The sequence below is a fragment of the Bos indicus genome, chromosome 19 (assembly GCF_029378745.1).
Source record: "Bos indicus isolate NIAB-ARS_2022 breed Sahiwal x Tharparkar chromosome 19, NIAB-ARS_B.indTharparkar_mat_pri_1.0, whole genome shotgun sequence".
NCBI classification, from domain to species: domain Eukaryota; kingdom Metazoa; phylum Chordata; class Mammalia; order Artiodactyla; family Bovidae; genus Bos; species Bos indicus.
In genome coordinates this window covers 27636355-27651389 of record NC_091778.1, presented here as the reverse complement: position 1 = coordinate 27651389, position 15035 = coordinate 27636355, and the positions used below count along the sequence as shown (strand labels likewise).

The window sequence follows — 15035 nt, the reverse complement described above, 5'->3', positions numbered from 1 at the left end:
AACAAGCTGAGTGGTACAGGCAGTTTGTGGAAGTTGAGATGGGAAAGACAGCTTACTAAAATACAGTTGGATTATTTTCCCCTCAAGATTACCTTGTATAAATATGTTTTATACCACTTTTTATCAACTTCTCTCTTCTAGATCGGTCTTTTAAAATGTGATGAATTTTAGATTTTATTCAGAGAATTGCCCACTAATCTCATCTGTGCTATACATGCTAACATCTTTTATGCATATCATTCTTAAAGCACTGTAAAGTGGGATTCTTTTTGTGTCCATTTCTCAGATAAGAAGATGGGTTTGGCACAGTTAGGATTCCAACTCAGGTCAACTTGACTGAAGCCTAGACTGTTTCATGCCTTTAGGATGTCAGGTATCATCTTTCCTTCTAGAGAACCATATTGCCTTCTCCTCACTTGAGTCTGCCTCTTGTTTCTGGCCTCTTCCAAAGCTGCCCTGAGAAGAAATGAGAGCCTCCTTGTGTGCCTCCTCCAGGATCACAAGCCAAAGTCATCCAGACCACCTGCCAGCCAGCTTTCTGTATGTGTGTGTACGTGTTCATCGCTCAGTCATGTCTGACTCTTTGCGACCCCATGGATTGTAGCCTGCCAGGCTTCTCTGTCCATGGCTTCTCCAGGCAAGAAAACTGGAGTGGGTTAACCATTCCCATCTCCACAGAATCTTCCCAACCCAGGGATCAAACCCAGATCTGCACTGCAGGCAGATTCTTTACCATCTGAGCCACCTGGGAAGCCCCAAATTATCTGTAGCTCCCTCAGTTTGGACTTTCCTACAATTTTATCCTTGGTTGCCTTGGAAATTCAGGCCAGCAGCCTCTGCCTCATTATACAAATTCTCACTCCTCCCACCCACTTCTGTCTCTCTTGAAAGGCAAGAGGAGATGGTGGCATCATCTGGATAGTATATCTCTCCTAAAGGTCTGGTCACCAGATGGGTGTTGTAGAAACTGTCTTTCTCATCATCCCTAGACAATCCCATAGTTGTAGGCACCGACGTTAACCTGCCATTCCCTGACAGCCTCATCAATGAGGATTTCCACCTTGACTCCTCCAAGTCCTTTCCTGTGTTCCCTCTGTCATTGGACCCGGAAAAGGACTGTGTTGGGATACCTGGGAAAGTCTTGCCCTGAGCTCCTGTAGTTCTTAGGATGTAGCTGGAGTCCTACATGATGCCCTAGGCACATGGACCAGCCTGAAAAGTTCTCCTGCCTAACGAGCTAAGCTTCTTTCAAATGACCGTGGAAATGGTTCTGGGTGTTCTTGCAGAGACTTCTCAGCCGGAGAGGAGAAGCAGGCTCTGGTTTCTCCAAGCCCAGGGCCCCACCCCCCAAAGGTCAGGGCTGCAGTCAACCTTTAACACACAGACCTGGGTCCCAAACTCATCACTAGTTAGCTGTGTGTCTCTAAGTAAGTCACCTGCTCTGGGTCTCAGTTTCGTTCTTTGTAAATAGGACTAATACTGCAGTGGAAAGATTTAATAAGATAATAGATGCAAAGGGCCTGGCACATATTAAGGGCTCAGGGTTGGTGCCTTCCCTTTTCCCTTGTTCTGAACTGGCAATGAAGACTGGGGAAGGAGGGTAGGGAGGTGCCGGAAAAGAAGGAGTATCCCCCAGAACGTACCTCCGCGACTCCTGGCACCCTCTATCCACCAAAACCTCTCCCCCAAGCCCCGTTGTTCCACTGTTGTCCGCCAGGGGGAGAAAGGGTGCACGTTCCCTGGCGGGCCGCATTTGCTTGCGCGTTCACAGAGCCTTGAAAGAGCGCGGCCTTGCGCGTTCTTGAGTCTCCAGGGACAGGGCGCGCAGGCGCAGAAGGCTGAGCATGACGCGGCTCTGGGCATGGCTTCCGTTTCCCGCGTCCCCGGAGTTGCACCGGGTTGATCCTACGCGGTTCGGGGGCACCAGCGGGGCGGTTTGGGGCTGGCGTGTAGGGCTGGGGGACTTGCGGGCATTTCTTCCTCCGAGACTAGCTTTAATCTCCGTTTTCCAGAAGAGATGACCCGACTTCCTTCAGAGTTAATATTTTCTTCCCCATCATGGATGATCAGGAATTCCAAAGAAAGGGTAGAGGAGGGACATTCATTGAACACCTTCTGCCATAGGGGCAGCGATGCCCACATACTAGAGGAACTTTTGGATTGAGATTTGCTTTGTTCGGAATTTAGCAAATACAGAAAAATAGAAGGAAGAAAACAGAAATCATCCACATTTCCTCACCACAAAAGATCTCTCATTGTCTCCTAGAATGTTTGTTCAACAAGTATTTGTTGAACACCCACCCATCTGTCTGCTTAGCAGGTTAGGTTATGTGGGACTGCAGAGGGAAAAGAAAACTGCAGAAGAAGACTGGAACCAGACCTCAGATCTCAGACTCCAGGCTGGTACTGTTTCTATTGTTCATAATAGCCAAATGTGGTTCAGGCTTTAAATTAAATGCTCACATTGTTGAGTTTCAGAGAATTCATCCTGGGGGGAAAAGTCTACAAATTTAATCAAAGTTTGAGTTCTCAGATCATAATTGATGTTAACTAATTCTTATTAAGGAGATCATTTGTAAACATAATAGCCTTTGGCTATATCATAATTTTGAAAAATATTTACTTATTTGGCTGCATTGGGTTTTGGTTGTGGCTGAAGGGATCTTCATTGCAGCACCAGTAGCCTCTCTAGTGTGGCACGTGGGCTTAGTTGCCCCTGAGGCCTGTGGGATCTTCGTTTCCTGACCAGGGATCAGACCAGGGTCCCCTGCACTGGAAGGTGACTTCTTAATCCCTGGACCACCAGGAAAGTCCTGTATCATAACTTTTAGTAGATAACAGGATTTATATTGCAAAGTAACTAAATACGTTTAATAAATATGATAAAATGTCAGATGGATTCTTATCTTTGTTAAATTCCAGGGCGTCCACACTTGAATTAGCTCCAGAGAAAGTCTGCCCAGAACCAGGCAGACTCCCTGTCACGCCTATGATGGAGGAACCACCCAGTTTGCTTTCTGTATGGTTCAGGACATCTTCATCATGCTTCAGTCATGAAACAGGCAGAATGTGGGATGGTGAGACCGGGACCCAGCTAAAAGTCCTTACTGCAGACTACATGGTTGGGGAAAGGTCTTTGGAAATACCCTTTTAAGAAGATTCGAGGGGGAATGATTAGGGTGCCATGGAGTTCTTAATTTGGTTGCAAATCAGAGTCACATGTGAAGTTTCTTAGAAATAGAGCTTCTGGGGCTCAACCTTACAGCCTTCCTCACTGTGCAAATTTGTGATTCCCAGGACACCTGGGTTGAGAGCCAGTCTCCTTACCATGGCTCACCCACATTGTTCACTTTACCTCTGAGTGTCTAAGCACTTTCCTTTCCTATCTTTGTGTATCACTTATGCCTCAATTGAAACATTGTCTCTTCAGAGAACCTTCTTTGAGGTTACCATCATGTTATCCCGAGACATTCACACTTTCTGGTGTATTTCACTTTTATTTTCCACGGAGTCCCCCTCTCTCTTTGAACGGCTACTTCGTACTTCTTCACTTGTTTTTGTTCATCTCAGGGGTCTTCCTGGGGCTTCCCAGGTGACACTAGTGGTAAAGAACCCACCTGTCAATGCAGGAGACGTAAGAAGCATGGGTTAGATCCCTGGATTGAGAAGGTCTCCTGGAGAAGGGCACAGCGACCCACTCCAGTATTCCTTCCTGGAGAATCCAGTGGACAGAGGAGCCTGGTGGGTTACAGTCCATGGGTTGCAGAGTCAGACACGACTGAAGCAACTTTGCACGCATGCACACATGGAGTTGCTCTGGCCTGCCACCTGTTTCTGTATAGCCTGAGAGCTAAGAATGGTTTTTACATTTTTAAATGGTTGGAAAAATGAGAAAAACCAGACTTCCCTGGTGGTACAGCGGATAAGAATCCGCCTTCCCATGGAGGAGATGTGGTTTCCATCCTTGGTCGGGAAAATGGGATCCCACCTGCGGCCAGGTAACTAAGCCCCACTGGGAAAACAAAAGATCCTTCATGCCACCACTAAGACCCAGCACAGCCAAAGAAGTAAATTAAAAAAAAAAAAAAAAAAAAAAAAAATATATATATATATATATATATATATATATATATATAAAAGGTTATTTACTTTCTGAGCAGGTGCAACTAAGCCAAATGCTTCTCTTAGGGGCCTCATGTTGAGAAAATGGCGCCATTAGCACGTTCTGAGGGCGGAGTTTGACGTCTGAGGCTCTCTGATGTCAAAACGGCACCAAGGGACACTTGCGCATGCCCAGTTGGAAGGCCCGCGGTCTCAACCAGTTTTAACTGGCTGGAGCTCAAACTGGACGCTGCTGACTGAACAACATCTCACTCAAAGTTATTCTTGTTTAGGCTACGTGAACCTCAGAGGACGTGCACCTTATTGTAAAAACAATTTCAGGCAAGCCTGATCAGTGAAGGTAGGTTACCGTATTTTATTGATTAATATTAAGCAAGTTAGAATTTGACAGATTTGACTGACGAGCATCCCCGGTGTCACTTGTTCACATCTACAGAGGCTGGGCATAAATGGAAACAAGGTCAGCGGAAGTCTCAGTGAGGAGTGCCCCAAACCTAGGGATTCACCATGAATTTTCACAAAAGAGCAAAATTGGGAGACAAGGCATGTGGTACCCCTGCGGAGGGGATAATGGTGGGGGAATAAGCAGCTGGGGGCAGTGGGATCCAACATTCCCACCTCACCTGAAGAATCCATGTGCTGGTTTTTTTTAATTTAAATTTTTTTCTGACTGCACTGGTCTTTGTTGCTGTGTTTGGCTTTCTCTAGTTGTTGCCAGTGAGGGCTACATTAGTTGCAGAGCAGGGGCTCTAGAGCTCCGACTTAAGTAGTTTTGGAGCCCGGGCTTAGTTGTCTCTCAGTATGTGTGGTCTTCCCGGACTAGGGATCGAACCCGGTGTCTCATGGACTGGCAGGTGGATTTTTATCCACTGAGCTGCCAGGGGAGTCCTCCCTGTGGTTCTTGGTGGATGGCTTTATGGTGCATAAACAGCCCTGCTAACTCTGTAGTACCCACTGAGTTCCCCAGGAAACAGGGCATCCTGGGGAATAGCACTTCTTTTTTTTTCTCTAATTTGAAAGATTTTTATTTTTATTTTGAAACTGCACTTCCTGGATAGGGAGTGAGTGAGTTCAGGGGGCCTAATACTGTTCTCATTCTGCAGCCACCAAAGATGATGGTTCCATAATATCCAGTCCAAGTAGGTGGGAGGGGCAAGTGGTAAAGATTCTCCCATCTCCTGGTTTTCCCTTTCCCCTAATTTCCTTAGTAGCCACGGGGTATCCGATACCTGAAATCCTAGACACTTGCTAGGGTTCCTGTGTTGAAGATTTCACAGCAGCATATAGCATTCTGATATTGTGGGTCTGTAGGCAGCAGTTGCCCAGGTGGCACAGTTGATAAAGAATCTGCCTGCCAGTGCAGGAGACGTGGGTGTGATCCTTTGGTTGGGAAGATCCTCTGAGCAACTGAACACACACAGGGAAGGTGGACCCAAAAGCCTCATAGCCTTGTGAGGACTGGCCTTGGGGTAGGCAACGTGAAGGCCCTTAATTTGTGAACCATTTTCCCATGGGGTAAGCCCTTTGTAATGATTTTGATGACTTATCCCCCCTCTGTGTCACCTAAGATGGTGATCACAGGGGAGTGCTGCCACCTTCCTGCTCTTTGCCTTCTGCTGTGGCAGCCCTGGTGGTTTAGACGGTGAACAATCTGCCTGCAAAGCAGGAAACACAGGTTCGATACTTGAGTGGGGAAGATGTCCTGGATTAGGAAACGGCAACCCACTCCAGTATTCTTGCCTGGGAAATCCCATGGGCAGAGGAGCCTGGTAGGCTATAGTCCATAGGGTCGCAAAAGAGTCGAACAAGGCAGTGAATAAATGACAATATCTTCCATCAGAAACTCATAACCTTTGGAACTCAAATCTCAGAGAGGCCTTGCCCTGCCGCTTATAGCAGCACTGACTTGGGAACTGTAATGAACTTTGGAGAACATTTAATCCATCATCTTTTTTTTTAAAATTTCTCTCCTTTCCCCCTTAAATCCTAATTCTCTCTTTTATAAAAATAATTTTATTTATTTATTTTTGGTTGTGCTGAGTCTGCATTGCTGTGCATGGACTTTCTCTAGATGTGACGAGCAGGGGCTGCTCTTTGATGCAGTGCACGGGCTTCTCTTGTGGTACGCAGACCCCAGGCACAAGGGCTCCAGTAGTTGCACCTGGTGGGCTCAGTAGTCCTGCCACACAGCCTTAGTTGCCCTGCAGTATGAGGGATCTTCCTCGACCAGGGATTGAATCTATGTCCCCTGCATTGGCGGGCAGTTCCTATCCACTGTGCTACCAGGGAGATCCTAATCCATTATCTTATTGTATTTATTTATTTGAATTTACAGAGGATCTACTGCTTAGGATACATTTTCCTATGTATTTTGGATGGCACAAAGGCATATTAAATATCTCTTTCTTCCTCTCCTCCCTTTTTACTGGCACTCTCTGCCTCCCATTAAATTGTTTATGGTTCTTTATAGACACCACACTGTTTTCTGCCTCTGTGTTTTTCCTGGAAGGTGATCCACACCTCACAGCCCCCTTTGATTGGCTGCCTCCTGTCACTGTGCATCTCAGCTTAACTGCTCTCATCTCAGGAAACCTCAATTCTCTCAGTCTGGGTTGGGGACCCTTTTCTTTTTCAGCTTACCCTGGGCACATCTCCATCACTACTCATAGTACCATGTGATGATGCAATTATAAATTTGTGTTTGTCATCTTCCCTTGACTCTGGCCTCTCTGTGATTATGGACTAAACCTATTTATCTTTGAGTCAGACCCAGATTCTCCTCTAATAAAGACTAGCAGGAGAGAGAAGCCATCATGAGGCTTATAAAAGAGGTATATCAAGGTGGGTGTGGCAGAGATCTTAAGAGCAGTAAAAGACTAGCATCAAATCACTCTCAGCTTCTTGGCAGCAGGCCAGAGCTAGAAATTCACCTCCAGATAAGGAAGTAGGAAGGAGTCACTTCCTTCCAAACTAAAGCCCTTGAGTCCCAGGGAGGTTTTGTCAAGCACAGAAGCATGAAATCATCACCAGGTGAGTGTTCCGACTAACAAGGCAGTGAAGAGTAGTGGAAGGATCCCAAGGTGGGTGATCAGGGGATCTGGTCCTGGTTCATGCTTTGTTCTATCTGATTCACTCTGGTCCACCAGGATACCCACTGGCCGGATGGGACTCCCTAATGTTGTCATTGCTTTTTTCTTTTTTTGGCCTAAACTACTTCTGTCCTTCTCCAGATATCTTCTGGCCAGAATACTGCTGTCCTTAGGCTTCCCTGATGGCTCAGTGATAAAGCATGTACCTGTCAGGGCAGGAAACATGGGTTCGATCCCTGGTGAGCGAAGATCCCACGTGCCTCAGAGCAACTGAGCCCCCTGCACTACAATTGTTGGGCCTGTGCTCTAGGGCCCAGGAGCCACAACTACTGAAGCCTGCACACCTTAGAGTCTCTGCTCTGCAGCAAGAGAAGCCACTGCAGTGAGAAGCCCGTGCACTGCAACTAGAATATAGCCGCCACTCACTGCAACTAGAGAAAAGCCCATATAGTAACAGTGAGCCAGCACAGCCAAAAATAAATAAAACTATATATATATATAAAGAATACTGTTATCCTTTTAGATCCAGCTCAGATCCCATCTCCTGAGTGAAGACTTCATCTTCCAATCCAGATGTGAAGTGAGAGTGTCACCTCTTTGCTCTGAACCCCTATGGAGAAATGTATATACCTCTCTTAGGAAGGGGCTTCCCCAGTTGCTCAGATGGTAAAGAATCTGATGTGGGAGACCTGAGTTCATTCCCTGGATCGGGAAGATCCCCTGAAGAAGGGCATGGCAACTCATTCCAGTATTCTTGCCTGGGAAATCCCATGGACAGAGGAGTCTGGCAGGCTACAGACCGTAGGGTCACAAAGAATGGGACATTACTGAAGCGATTTAGCATGCATGCCTGCTCTTAGGAAACTTCATTTTGTTCTGCTTCACCATTTTCTTATGAGTTTCTCTTGTTTCTCCTACTAAATTACCCCCATTAATTTTTCCATCCTTGAGAGCAAAGATCATATTTGTGGAGTTCCTTTATTACCTAATTTGTGGCAGATAACTCAAATATTTGTTGACTGAAAGATTCCCTTTTATTCAATAAAGAGTCATGGCCCATGGTATGGACTCTGAGTCACTCATTAGCTGTGTGACTCTGGGCAAGTTACTTAATCTGTTTGTGCATCAGCTTCCCCAGCAGTAAATGGGAATAATAGTACCTATTGCACAAGGCTGTATTGAGGAGTCAGTGAGCACTTAGCCTGGCTAGTGCTAGTCCAGAATGTGTTACTCTCTCAGTCGTGTTCAACTCTTTGAGACTTGGTGGACTATAGCCTGCCGGACTCCTCTGTCCATGGAATTCTTCAGGCAAGAATACTGGAGTGGGTTGCCATTTCCTTCTCCAGGGGTTATTCCCGACCTTGTGATCAAACATGGGTCTCCCGCATTGCAGGCAGATTCTTTACTATCTGAGCCACCAGGGAAGCCCAGTGCTAGTTCAGTCTTCCTTCAAAATATCAGAGCAGGACATACTGTCATTAGTATTGAAACACCAACGGGTAATTGGAATTTTCCCCTCCCTGATTCAGTGGCTTCTTCCCTCATACCCAAATCTGACATGGCCGAACCACTAGTGAGATGTAAAACCCTCCTGGAGAGCTTTATTTATTTTTAAAATTAATTAATTATTTTTTGGCTGTGCTGGGTCTTTGTTGCTGCTTGAGGGCTGTCTCCAGTTGTGGCAAGCGAGGGCTACCCCTTGTGGTGGCTTCTCTTTTTGCAGGGTACAGGCTCTAGAGCATGTGGGCTCAGTAGTTGTGGCATGGGGGCTTAGTTGCCCCAAAGCATGTGGAATCTTCCCAGACCGGGAATCGAACCCATGTTTCTTGCATTGGCAGGTGGATCCTTAACCACTGTGCCACCAGGGAAGTCCAGAGAGCTTTATATTGTCTTAGATATTTGCACAGATTCCTTGGTTTAGGTTTATCTTGGAAAAGTAAGATTCTGCATTGTGTTTTCCAGTTAATCTCAGAGATTTATTTGTTAATTTGCACTTGTTTTGTTTTTACAAGAAGGAATGCCTTTAGCTGGGTTTCTGAGGACCCACAGAGGTTATTCTATTAGTGAAGTTAAGTAGAAATAGAGCAGTCATGTTACAGAAGGTTTATAATGACGAGGTCCCTGAGTAAAGTCAACGTCCTGTGATGATTAACACACTTTTCAACTTAAGTGAAATGAAGACAATTTTCTATACCAAACAGTCAAACAAATGTAGATTCCTGTAACAGTCACAGATGGTGACTGCAGCCATGAAATTAAAAGATCCTTACTCCTTGGAAGGAAAGTTATGACCAACCTAGATAGCATATTCAAAAGCACAGACATTACTTTGCCAACAAAGGTCCGTCTAGTCAAGGCTATGGTTTTTCCTGTGGTCAGTATGGATGTGAGAGTTGGACTGTGAAGAAGGCTGAGCGCCAAAGAATTGATGCTTTTGAACTGTGGTGTTGGAGAAGACTCTTGAGAGTCCCTTGGACTGCAAGGAGATCCAACCAGTCCATTCTGAAGGAGATCAGCCCTGGGATTTCTTTGGAAGGAATGATGCTAAAGCTGAAACTCCAGTACTTTGGCCACCTCATGCAAAGAGTTGACTCATTGGAAAAGACTTTAATGCTGGGAGGGATTGGGGGCAGGAGGAGAAGGGGACGACAGAGGATGAGATGGCTGGATGGCATCACAGACTCAATGGACGTGAGTCTGAGTGAACTCCGGGAGTTGGTGATGGACAGGGAGGCCTGGCGTGCTGCGATTCATGGGGTCGCAAAGAGTCAGACACGACTGAGCGACTGAACTGAACTGAACTGAACTGTAACAGTCACAGGCTCTGGGTTACAGCAAATGATACTTAGAATTATGAAAACAGCCTTTCTAATATTGATGGAAAAAGCTCTTTGACCCTTTAGGAAAACTAAAAGAAGGACCTACTGTATAGCACAGGGAACTATCCTTAGTCTTTTGTAATAACCTACAAGGGAAAAGAATCTGAAAAAGAATATGTATATTTAGCTTTCATATATAACCATGTGTGTAACTGAATCACTTTGCTGTACACCTGAAATTAATATAATTAACACAATTATATTGTGTTAACACATCAGCTATACTTCAATTGAAAAAAATGAATAAAATGAGAAGATAAAAAAAGAAAAAAAGAAAAGATTTTGAATCCCAGTTTTAGCAGGACAGGATACAGAATAAATAGAGATTTAACTTATATTTTGTGGCCTCTAATATGTAGACATTTCCTCACCTATTTCTATTTCAAAAATATTTATTTTATGTACTTGGCTGCACCAGGTCTTAGTTGCAGCATGCAGGATCTTTGATCTTCTTTGTGGCATCTAGAAACTTTAGTAGCTTCATGCAAACTCGTAGTTATGGCATGTGGGATCCATAATAGTTCCCTGACCAGGGGTTGAACCCGGGCCCCGTGTATTTTGAGTACAGAGTCTTAGCCACTGAACCACCAGGGAAGTCCCTCCTCACCTATTTTCTTATCTTTCTGAAAAACCAAGGTTATTGACTACCCAGGACTTGCCTTTCTCAAGCACTTCTATCTAAGCCAGAGGTATCCGGTATATATGTTTTTTTAATTCCTCTGGTGAGGTTGGATTATCAGATGAAAGAAGTTGAGATGCTGCAGAGAGAAGGGGTCAGATGAGGTAACTAGTGGAGTGAAAGGGAGAAGCAACATGTTGCTCTGATCGTGTTTCTCTGCTTGCTGTCAAGCACAGTGAAGCTGTATACTGCTGGCACTTGGCCTGTTTTGCTGCCCTCAACCACAAATGACTTGTTTCAGAATCTTTTCCTTTTGTAAGGCCTGGGTTGGTGATAAGGTGGTGCTTCTTTTCACAGTCCCTGCGTCTGGCACCTGGGGGTAAGGCCTGGGGGAAAGAGGTCTTTCCAAGCCCCGCTTTCTTCCAAGGAGGGGATGAGACTACAGACTTCTTTCTTTGAGGTCTTCCCAGGCACAGCCTGAGCATGTCTGCCCGTCCTCTGCTCCATACTGGCTGGAGTGGGGAAAGGAGGAGGCTGCCTGGGTGAGCATCGTTGTCCTCTGCAGTTGCCTGTCTCCTTTTAAGGACATTGATTTTGTCTTTGTTCTGACAAACAAATAAGAAGATTTTCCATGGAGAACTGGACAATCGGAGGAACTTCAAGGCTGGGGGGGCCTGTTCCTGCTTCTCTACAGCGTTGCCAAGGGGGAAGGGAAAGAGAATAGGGAAGAGACACTTGGAAAACTTAAGTGCTTCCTGAGAAGGTTTTATATTTCTATTAAAAGTACACTGCATGGACTTCCCTGGTGATGCAGTGGTTAAGACTCCATGCTTTCCACTGCAGGGAGCACGGGTTCAATCCCCGATTGGGGAACTAAGATCCCACATTCCACGCAGTTAGGCCTAGATAAATGAAAACATAAATAAAAATTCTTTAACAAGAACAACAACAAAAGAACACTGCAGTTTACCACCATCACACACTGAATGCTCTCCTGCGGCTGAGAGGGAGTGCAGGGCAGTAACCATGGAGACAGGGAGCCACCAAAAGCAGCATTCAGGGGTTGGAAAGCTGAGTATTGATTGAAGAAGACAAACAGGCCTGAGGAAATTTGGAGCTTAGCCTCGTTGTTTTCTCTGCTCAGGCACATTTGGAACCCTTGGGGAAAAGGCTTGATCCACCCCATTTCTCCTCTATAACTCCTCTGTTTCTCCTCTCTTACGGCAGGAGTTTCTAAACACATCCTGCATGCTGGGGTTTGCCCCGACCCCTGGATTCCCTGGACGGTATGTGTGCACACATGTGAGAAGGTTACCTTCGTCAGGGAGGCCTTTCCTTCATTCTGAAATTATTTTCTTCCCTCCTCCTCCTCCTTCTTTTTAAAAACACAGTGATATTGACAGTGTTCCCCTTGCCAAATGTCTTTATTGACAAAATTTAAAAGCAAGTATTTGTACTGGAAAAATGTTTTAAAATATATGCTGGGCTCCACAATTTAGATTTCCTGAGTAGTAAAATTAAGAATTAAAAGGTTTGAGAAGCACTGTGTTGTCATGCAGTGTGCCCCTTTGTCAACACAGCCCATCCACCCCGTTCCTGCAGACTGGATGAGCCGTCCTCGCCCCAGTCCTGCTTGTGGAAATACTTGTCTTCACCCAGGTTCAGCTCAGGGTACCACGCCTGCAAGCACACCGAGGCTAATAAGAAAAGAGACATACCTAGAGACACCCCTAGTAGTGTGAGAATGACAAAAGTCATATTACAAAGTGATGGGAAGGGGCAGATGGAAGGATTATTCAATAAATAAATGGGAAATACAAGTGGCCAATAAGCACATGGGAAAAAGTACTCTCCCTGACTAGATATCAAAGACAAGTGAAAACATCAGAGGTTTACTGTTTGTCACTTATGAAAAGTAAGCATATTTTAAGTGTTGTTAGTTGTTAAGTATTCGGGGAAAGTCTCAAGATCTGCTGGCACAAACTGGCAGATGAAAGAAGGATCCGGTTACCAGCAGAAGGAAAAGAAACACTGGGTGGGTAAAAACAGTAAGGACCCATTGCAGCAGTTTTCAAATTTTGGCCCCCTTTTTTTTTTCTGAATAAATTCCCAGAAATACAATGATTGTATGAAAGTGTATGGACACATTTAAGGCTCTTGTTTCTTTCCCAAATAGTGATGCTGATTTATCCTCCCATTAATACAGGAGAAAACCAAGCTTTGAAAATTAAAGATAAGGTCTTCCCTGGGGGTCCACTGGTCAAGACTCGGTGCTTCCAATGCAGGGGGCCATCCCTGGTCAGGGAATGAAGATCCCACATGACACACTACCCAGCCAAAAATGAAAACTGAAGAGAAACTAACAACCTATGAACCAAGCCAAAAAGTACAACCGTACTACTATGGATATATCTAAGCAAACTGTTGAGTCTTGGGACCCTCAGGAGTCTAGTCCTGGCTCTTGGTTATAGGCTTGGCTTGCACACCAAACAGCTATGAGCAAAACTCCTGCTTTTTATGTCTCATTGTGTGCAAGTATGAAGAGAAAGGCTTGGACTAGTTGATTTTATTTTATTTTATTAAAAGTGGTTTTATTTTTGGCTACACAGGGTCTTTGTTGCTGCACACAGGCTTTTGCTAGTTGCGGCAAGCGGGGGCTGCTCTTTGCTGTGGTGCACAGGCTGCTCTCTGGGTGGCTTCTGGTTGTGGAGCACAAGCTCTACGTGCACAAGTTTCAGTAGCAGCTCTAGAGCTGTAGAGTGCTGGCTCAGTAGCTGTGGTGCATGGGTCGAGTTGCTCCGTGACATGTGGACTCTTCCTGCACCAGAGATTGGACTCATGTCTCCTGCATTGGGAGGCGGATTCTTATCCACTGAACCATCAGAAAAGTCCCAGGAGTAGTTGATTTTAAAGATCTCTTGTAGCATTAATATTTTATAACTCTGTAGCAGTTTTTATACAGCTTTCAAAGGTTTGGGGCATTTAACAGAGGAATAGCTGGCACTGTTTTTTCCCTAGGAGCCAGGACAAGCTGATACACAGTAGAAGGAGTCCTGAGCAGGAGAGGTGCATGAACTGTCTGGTGTCAGTCTGTGACTCACCAGTCTTGCTCATTGGTACACATAAGACCTCCTTTGGGGACCCCCACAATTACCTGGGGAGCATTTTGCCTGGATTTGTGGGTCTGTGTTGCGAGGTAGAGATAAGATCTCCGACAGAAGATGAAGAGGAAGCATATTAGGTATGTCCTAACTGTACTTTTAGTCTACAGTTATTTATGGAACACTTGTTCTGTGCCAGGCACTTTCCTAGGTTCTAAATACTAATACTTAGCAGTAAGAAAAAAAAAATCCTTCCCCTCAGTGAACATTCTCATGAAAAAACAATAAACAAAGCAAATAAGTGCAATACGTAGTATGTCAGATGTGGACAAATTCTATGGAGAAAAATAAAGAGAATAAGAGGGAATTATGGGAAAGATCATAATTTTTAAAAAATTTAGAGCATTTTTTTGTATTTTAAAACTTTTAATTGGAAGATAATTGCTTTACAATGTTGTGTTGGTTTCTGCTGTACAACACTGTGAATCATCATAGCTATATATGTATATATTTATATGTAGCCCCTCCTTCTTGAGCCTTCCTCCCACCCCTGCTTTTTAGAGCAGTTGTAGGTTCACAGCAAAATTGAGAAGATGTTGCAGAAATTTCCCATAGACTTCCTGTCTCCACACACATACAGCTTCCCACATTATCAACATCCCCCGACCCCGGTCAGCTTGGTTTGTTTGTTAACAATTGATGAACCTATGTTAACACATCATCAACATCATCCAAAGTCCATAGTTTACATTAGGGTTCGCTTTTGGTGTTGTGCTCAGCCTCGCACATTATCAGCACTCCCCCCGCCCCCGCCCCCAGTCAGCTTGGTACATTTGTTAGAATTGGTGAACCTACGCTGACACATCTTCAGCATCCAAAGTCCATAGTTTACACTAGGGTTCACTCTTGGTGTTGTGTATTCTGTGTGTTTGGACAAGTGTATGATGACATGTATCCACCATAGTGTCATATAAAGCTGATCCAAGAAAAGGAAGGTATTGAATAATATCCTCTGAACCAAGAAGGAACTTTGAGATAGAAAAATGAGAGGGCAACTTCCTAAACTACAATTACAAAGTTTCTTGTGGGGAATTTACATATAAGCAGCTGGACAATCCAGAAGGTACAGGGGGATGTGAAGGGGCCAAAGCTAAAAATAGAATCTGAAAAAAAAAAAATAGAATCTGACTACCATGTGAGAAGCAGGGCTGCACAGACTGGAAAC

At 44.9% G+C, this 15035-nt stretch overlaps 1 protein-coding gene across 1 annotated transcript in view; it reads left to right on the top strand.

The window, feature by feature from the left end:
* Positions 1-4165: 4165 nt before the first annotated feature.
* Positions 4166-15035, top strand: part of ZFP3 (ZFP3 zinc finger protein) — a 136389-nt gene continuing 125519 nt past the window's right edge. The window contains exon 1 of the transcript XR_011561962.1: positions 4166-4462. The gene's annotated coding sequence lies outside the window, so the exon portion shown is untranslated. The remainder of the gene's footprint in view (positions 4463-15035) is intronic.